Below are 8,808 nucleotides of genomic sequence, written 5' to 3' on the forward strand. Positions count from 1 at the left end.
GTTCCGTGCGCCGATTCTGATCGGGCTCAACAGCGAATTGTCGCGCGCAGCGTACTTTCGCGCATTGCTACTGGATGTCGAGAGGAGGCGATCGCGAAGGTTTACGGTGGATTTTATACTCGTGGTTGGAAAAATGAAGTCAAATAACCCGGTCCCATGAAAGGCTTGTCAAAATCCCGATAGAAAAGTGCGGCCATTACACGAGTCTATACGTTAGTTAAAGTGGCCCTATAAATTGTAAACATTAACCTAAAATTAAAATAGTAAGCATAGTGGACATAGTAAGCACGGATCGTGTAAACCAGCAAATACCTTATTGGATGACCTCGAGCACTCGCTTTCACAACGCAAGCATTGTGAAGAACGTCGGCAGCGGAGGCGAACAGTTCGTACAGCCGCACGATTCACCGCAACTCGAAAATTAGATTCATCATCATTATCTGCCTATTTTTATGTCCACTACTGACGGCCTCTGTGAGTGATCTGCAATGACCTCTGTCTCTTAACTCTGCAACACTAGGGGCGCAGAAAGACAGCCCGGCAAGGAAGACAGTGCGCATGAAGTTAGCAGCCATCCCTATAGGGATGGCTGCTAAAGGGCGACTATAGTCGCCCTTTATCATTGCACCCACCAATGATTACCAACAATTAGATATGGCACGCGAGCCCTATAAGCGTCAGCCGCGCACAGTCCTTCACATGTGAATGACTGTGCGCGGCTGACTCCCTGCCGTAGCTGCAGCTACGGCAGGGCTAGAGGAGAAGACGCGTGCTCTCCTTCCCATTCGCGTTTGAGTACGTGACCCAAAACTAACCCGAATATTGAGCGCGTGGGAAATAATGCCCATCAAGCAGCCATCCTTTTCAGCTGATTGTTACGTGCTTTTTCCCGCACCCACAGGGTATGGGTCGCTCATGTATATGGCTTTTGGATTTAATGCGGAACATCACGGCGACGACAACCGCGACAATTTGCGTGAAGTGTCGATATAATGGCTTTCGCCATATAGAAAACGAGAAATAGACAATTGTTAGCAGAGGGTATATATATATATATATATATATATATATATATATATATAGGTTTCGGAAAGCTGGTCGGGCCCCAGCCCCTACCCCCCCCCCCCGGAAAAATGAAAACTTTCCGCGTATGGTACAGTCGCAATCTTTTTGAGGGTGAACGCGGGAGCGCGTGGCTTTCTATATCACCAACGCCGTCAGACAGCAGCCACAATATCTGCGCGCATGCTCGGGGAGGGTAGGCTCCTTTCGTGCGCATTACGTCGTCGTAGCGCGCGTGTGTCGTCTGCTAGCAGTTTTTTCCCCTCAATAGAAACCAAATTATGACAGAAACCAGGATTTTGATGCTTTTAATTCAGAACGTTGTGCTTCTTATGCTTGGCGTTATTGTAATTACTTCAACTTTTCACTTTGTTTAGTTTTCCTTCTGCTGTGTTCTTATCGTACAACGAACAGGCAAGGGAACACAAACATCCGAACTTTTATTTGGTGCAAGTTCAACAAAAGATTGATCCGTTTAGAAGTAGTATTAGTAAGCATGAATAATTTTCTCTTTGATGATGTTAGTATTTTGTCATACAACCCTTTGTGGAAACGACTACTGCCATCCTATAGAGGGCAGTGACGCGTACAGCGCTGGCACAAAGTCATGATGCGCTCGAAGGTCCTCCCATTCTTGTCGAACGGCGGCCCACAGCTCGCCCCCAGTCACCGGGCGGACAGGCTTTCGCACCATGGCTGCTTTGATGTACCCCCATATATTTTCGCAGATGTTCATGTCAGCGCCTTTGGCCGGCCAGGAAAGCATGCTGATTCTGCGATTTTCTATATGTTCCTTGACAACTTTTGCTGTGTGAACCGGCGCCAGGTCATGTTGAAACATAAAGTCGGCATCGGGAAACACCCTGTGGGCGTAGGGCAGCAACACATTGTCTAAATTTATGTGCAGTATCGCTGCGATGTAAGGGCACCTTCTATGCGATGCAGAGGCCCGAGACCATGCCTTGACAGCGCGCCCCACACGTTCACGCAGTTTCGGCAACTCGCGGCGACTCCCTGCACATTGGCTGGCTCGTAACTCCATGGAAATCGTATTTTTGACCATCCTTCGCAAAATCAAACGTGCATTAAGAAACGTTTCTTACCGTGTGCCTCTGGTTCGCCAAACTCGCATCCGTTGGTCTTGGCGAGTTGTAAAAGTCGACTCATCCGAGAAGATCACTCGGCCCCAGTCATCTGCCATCCATGAGGCGTGTGCTTCGGAAAACTGGAGACGTGACTTCTTGTTCGAAGCAGTGACGACTGGCTTTCGTGCAGCTAAAGAATTTCGTAGTCCAGCACTTCGGAGACGTCGCCGGACCGTAGCGAGGGAAGCGTCCACATCTAGCTGCTCCCGCACTTGCCTCGCGGACTGGAACGGGTTCTCGGCGACAGCAGCTACCATAAGCGCGTCTTCATCCTCCGTCGTTGCCTTTGGTCGACGCCTGTGTGGGGCATCACAGAGTCGACCTTCCTTGCTGGATGCCTGAATAATCCTGTTGACGGTCTTTAGCGGCCTGTGCACGAGAGCACCGATGGAGCGCTGTGAATATCCCTTGAGCGAATATTGTACGATTTTCCAACTCTCTTCTTCGGGAACTCGGGCCATGCTGAAATTCAGTTGCTGCTCTGACAGATGCGGTAATGTGCAAGAATATATATACGCTCCTCAAATACGGAAGCCGCTTTTTAAGTACGCACACAAGTGTCATGACCATGCGTGGCCTGGCTACAGATCAACAATGATCTTGCGAACGCCCACAAAACATTACATATATTTCCAAGTTTATTGATGCATCGTGGGGAGCGCAATGAGAAGTTCAACGTTGTCACCAATCCCGAACCGTACGGCTACCTTATTGCGGTACGCGCGCAGCAGACGACACGCACTTGCTTGCGTGACGCAATGCGCGCGGCGGGAGAATTTGCGCACGCCGGACACACTGCGCATGAGCAATGCTTCTCGTTGCCGCCGCTGAACCGCGCTGTGAGCTCAGAAAGCCTAAAACCCCTTGGTATTAGAAAGTAGCAACACGCTTTGATCTACGCCACAACACCCTCGCCGGCGCGGTCAACCTCGTATTTTTCTTCCCTCTTTCGCGGAGGCAGCGCATCTGCCACGCTGAATGGCTGCGGCGCGCGGTACTAGAATACTTGGTTAGTGGAAAGAGCGGCGGGCAGCGCGTGAGGCACTTGATGTTAACGCTACCAGGTGGCGCCAGCGGCTCCTAACCGAGCACCAGCAAGCGCTCGAAAGCGGTCATGCAGCCGCAAGCACGGAAGTTTTATTATTACTGCATTTATGCATAGTACTCGCGCTGCAAATGTCATTGCTAGCTTATGAGCGAATTAATCAAAGCAATATGACTTCAGCAGGGCTAAGCTTTCGTCAGATTACCTCCGCTGAGGAGACGGCGCCAAGGCACGAAGTGCGTGAAGCTTCGCGCTTACAGTAAGAAGTCGTCTTAGGAGATCTTGCGTGGAACGGCGACGTCTGCGTCAATTTACTGGCGTGTTAATACGAACAGCCCCTGTGAGATGCATACATCACGTCCCGAGTGCACGCTCCAGGCACTTCGTACTCCCGCCAGTTCTCTTATCACAGGCACGCGCCTTTGCGGCACTAACAGACAGCAATTCCAGGTGTTCTGCGCGTTTCTTTTATTGCGATAGCAATTATATGGACACTTCTACCGGATTTCTGCCGTCGCCGTCGCCGTGAGGTTCCCTATAGATAAAATCTTCGCCGCGCGCCGTATGCCCGAGCGGAAGCGTGCGGGGACGCGCGCTATCACGGAGAGCGAACGCACTCAATCACCCACGCGCAAGCAAGGAAGCGGGAAGCCAGCGCCGGAGGGAGCGCGGGGGGGGGGGGGGGGGGCACTTCTACGCTGCCAACAACCGCGCTCGTCGCTCGTCCGCACCGTCTCTTATCTCCACACGGCTCTGACCTTTATGCGCCGTGCATTCCCCGCTCAGTTTCCGTTGAAGCGATAGACCGCACGTACCTTCGCCCGCTGCTGCGGCGTATATATGCGCTTGCTGCCAGCGTTTTGACAGTCGTTGTCTGCAGTCATTCAGTGTGATCTATTCATGTTTGTTTGTGCGCGCTCACACCACGCTTGTTCAATCAGTTAGTAATAGTCGGGCCACATTTTCCAACGCACGCTACACATGCAATGCTGCCCGGGTCGGCAGTGCAGCGCTACAGGTGTGTCCCTTCGCACGCGCTGCCCACGGGAAGCGCTTCTCATCAACACCACCGTTTCACACGCGCCTCCTCGTGGTCATCGAGTCTCTCTTCATGTCGGTCTACTTACGCCACAGCACACCTGATTACTTAATCAGCTCATGTTTACTACAATTCATATTGCTACCAAAGCCGCTCACCTTACTTCGTATGACATTGCTGTGTTGCTATCGCATTCATTGCTTCGACCTTAGGGCGAAACTGTGACATTTTTTTATATTTTGGAGTAAACTTTAAATTAAATCGCGATCTCATTATCAGGCACGCCGTAGTGGGGAGTCCGGGTTAATTTAGACCACCTGGGGTTCCTTAACGTGCACTCAATGAAAGGTACAAGGGTGCTTTTGCATTTCGCCCCCATCGAAATGCAGCCGCCACGGCCGGTATTCGATCCCGCAACCGCGGGCTTAGCAGTGCAGCACCAAAGCCCCTACGCCACCACGGCGGCGTAATGTTTTGTCCCTGGAGTGGCAAACCTCTCCTCTTTTGTTACGGGTTTCTCTTGTTCCTCAAACACACGACGAAGCTATCGTTTCATTTGATACTGAAGCATATAAAATGCAAAATTGAAGGAAAAAAAACATTTTTTACAGACCAACTGTTTATTTAAATCCGTTGGTTCAAGACATGTGCACCAGGTATAATCACACCACAAATTGTTCAAAGCTGGTGTGCGTAAACTGTTCACACAAAAGTTTAAAGGAACGGAGTAAGGTTCCCTGAAAACCAAGCAAGCACGCTCATGTGCAGCGGCTTAGCTTTAGGTAGTTAGCAGTTTCCGGGTTCTGGCACCCGGCGCGGTTAAAAGCCCTTACAATGAAGTGCAGACGGGTAGTCGCAAACCGCCGACGTTTCCGAGTGTGGCCTAATTGTCTTTGCGGTGCAAATTCCTATTCCACTGATTTCGTTGAGCTTCGTCTTTCGGGGCTTTAACAACGACAACGTCCGTTCATTTAGCTCACGAAATCCGGGGTACCGGCTCTTGCAACCTCATCTCATCTCCCAATTGTTGGCTCATACCCACTACGGGGGGATTGGCCAAGAATCAGGCGATTTCAACTATGTTTATTAGAATTTAAACAAAAACTAAATTTGTATAGCAGAAATTAGAAAAATACCATAAAGAATTTTAAGATAAAATAATTTTGACATAAAAAAGGTAAATAATAGGAATAATTCATAATTCTAGAAATCCAGCAAGGTACTCTTTTTGTGCCTCTTATGAAATTGTAAACTACAAGAAAAGCATCCTTGTGGCTGTGTCCCAGTGAAGTCACCCCAAAAATAGAGAATCGTTGGCGAGGTTAGTCTTTCGAAATGGAATTTCTAAGTGTTTTATCAGTCTTAAAATGCGGTGGCACAACAGAATAACTTCTTGTTTGGCGAGTTGGTGTTTACGGTAGCGCTCGTCTTTCCTTTCCTCTCGTCTTTCACTGTTGTCTTTTATTTCGAGTTTTGCGCTACTAAGTATCATGTTCGGTGGCACAAGAGGAAAAAAATAAGCGATCAATGGATTCAGGTGCATTGCAAAAAGAACATAGAGGTGACATAGCGAGAGGCGCTATACGGCATGTCAATTTTGTAAAGGAAACTGACACCGATTATTGTTCTACGGTAAACAAAGATAGTGGAAATCATAAGAAGGCGTTAAAATAGATTTTGCGGAATTTTGCGATAGCGCAAGAAAATCTAACGTGTCGGAAACGCGGTAAAAGAAGCAGAAACTGCGTCCGCAACCTCACTGACAGCCGTTACTGCGGCCGCGATCTCCTCGGTTTTTTGACGCCAGCGCCACGCGCGGCGGTTACAGAAGAGGCAACAGCTCTCACAAGGTATTCTAGTATAGGGTGCCTCGATGCCCAGCGCCGCCGTCCAGGGTGGAGACAACCCCGCTGGCGCCGCCATATTGTGTCACACGAGCTGAGACTCAGCTACGCTTGCGTTCATAAAGTGTTACTCGCGGCGCGCTTCCAAGTGCTTTGCCTTGATGAGGATTTTTTTATCGGTGTCCCATCTGCATATCTTTATAACCAATAGCCGTTAACTCGTCGAAGGTCGCAGACGTAAATGTATGGCGCCGGGAACATGCCCCAAGTTGCCTAATTCAATCACATTTAATATGCCGTGTGTATGTTTAAAATACGCACTATTTTTTTGCGCTTCGATGCTTGGTATATAAGGTTTGCGACCCCCTGTGTGTGGAAGTTTTTCTTTTTCGCTGTTGTATTTTGGTGTACACGTCACGCCTCCTTTACCGTAGCCAGCCACTCGCGCACGGCGGTTAGTTTCCCTTGCGTTGCGCGTGCTCTTCGCGTTCGTTGCAATTATTTGACGATATCTACGCACAATTTTTGCTTTTTTTGCCCACAAAACTGTGTGCTGACAGGATTAAGCTGGTGTAAAAATAACTGCGATGTGAAAATAAGGTTTAGTTAGTGCTGTAGAGTAAAATGTAACGTAACTTGTCTGTGTCAATCTTGCGTAGTACACACAAGAAATCAAACGATGCACAAAATACATTTACTTATAATGTCTAGTACAATCAATCATGAAAGAGATATGTACATGAAAAATTATATGTACTGTGTGGCGCCTGAAGGTTATGTTGAAAGACGAGATAAAAAAAAATTCGCAAGGTAGGCTCGACACACAAATCGGGATAGAGAGAGTTTTTTTTATTTATTCATTACATGGGGGGGGGGGGGGGTTCAAGTGAGTACATCAACCTTATTACACACAATATAAATCGAAAACAAGAATGCAAACAAGAAAACGCAACCGCGGGTAATATTAATCAAGATATCCAGCCAGAATACATACATCAGCTACCATCGACTACGTCGCATCAGCCAAACACATCGATGGCGAGTACAGAACATTTCATAAATAACCATTAGAACACTGATAACTACATTGCAAAAATAAACAACACTGCATACATATCACTTACAAAAACCGTAAATGAAACTAAGACAGTCAAATACAGATTAGCAATGTTTTTCACTTCGAAAATATAGTCCATGATGATGTAGGGCTGCTGACTTTAACAGACGGCGCCCATCCTGTCGATTTCCCTCGTACTGGTCCTCTTCAAAGTGTTTCTAAGTACAGGTAAAACAACAAAAGTGATTATTGATATGAAAAGTTGCCTTGTAAATACAGAGAACCCATTACAGTGCTTAAAAATAAATTTTAGCAGAAGCAATGCTGTATTACCTCGCTTCACACGTTTCGAAGAAATGCACAGGCTACAACAGACACCATGCGAGAAAGCGCCGAAACATTTTGGTCCCATGGTGCCCCTTAACTCTACTACACCTGGGCATACCGTGCACAGGCATTTAAAGACCGTCACAGTACCCACTACGATCGGGAATGAGCACGAATGACCATCGGCTTACGATCACCACGCTACAAATATGTACAAGTCTAAAAAATAAGCTATGTAACGTAACACCCTGAGGTCCGCAAGATATCTCCTGAGAAATCAGAGAAAATCACAATGTTTCGCTTACCACGTACAAAACAGCCGCTCTCCCCAGACGAAGCACTGCGTTCTTTAGTCCCAAATAACCAGTACCGAAAAAAGAAAAAAAAAAAGAAACAAGAGACACACACGATGTGTGCTTCCCGTGAAAAAGGAAAATAGGTGGCTTACGTGACGATTCGTAGCTAATGTAAGAATGTTTCGCGGCTAAGCATTTTCGTCAGTCCTTAAAATAAGGGTACTGACTGCGCCCATCAAAACGAAAAAAAGCCTATGCGACGCGCGCTCGCAAACCATACGCTACTGAGACAGCATCGGTGCAGTGCTTACTTAGTTCGTGAGCGAACGTAGGTACGTGAGCGAGGATCAGAGAAATGAAAAACACGGTGCGGTAGTCTAAACACTCTTGACACTTACCTCGCAAATGCAGGAGTTATCCGTTGCCTTCCAGTGATCGCGCTTTACTTGGGCTTCCCATCTCTTCCGTCGCTCTGGGTCCCGGGGGAAGCGAAAACAACGCAGTCCTTTACGCGTCGATCCGGCACACTTGGGAACACAACATGTCGACACGATGCACTTGATAGCTTGTCAGTCATGCGGCTGAACATTGTCTAGCAAGTAGAAGCGTCCGCGAAGCATCCGCGCGCACTGTGCCTCGAACTCAGCACCGGCACCAAGCAATCGCAACGGCTCGCTGTGACACAATATGGCGTCGCAGCGAGAAAGCGGCGGCGCGGGGGCGGTCAAAGGTTGGCACCACCCTGAACGGCGGCGCTGGCATCGAGGCACCCTATTCTTGTACACTGTAGTACGGTGTCTAGAAGGGGGAGGTGAGAGTAGCGGCGGCGGCGGAGTGTTGCAAGCAATCATGACAGCAGCGGCGGCGCTGCAGTCGACAGCAATATCGCTCCCCGGGCGCGGAAGCACGGCAGTTGGTGCCGCGGGTTTCGAAGCGGGCGTTTCTGTTCGCAATTAGCGGTCGCATATTTGACATAACTAGCGTTAAGCTAAT

Source organism: Dermacentor silvarum, chromosome 1, assembly GCF_013339745.2.
Source record: "Dermacentor silvarum isolate Dsil-2018 chromosome 1, BIME_Dsil_1.4, whole genome shotgun sequence".
Classification (NCBI taxonomy): domain Eukaryota; kingdom Metazoa; phylum Arthropoda; class Arachnida; order Ixodida; family Ixodidae; genus Dermacentor; species Dermacentor silvarum.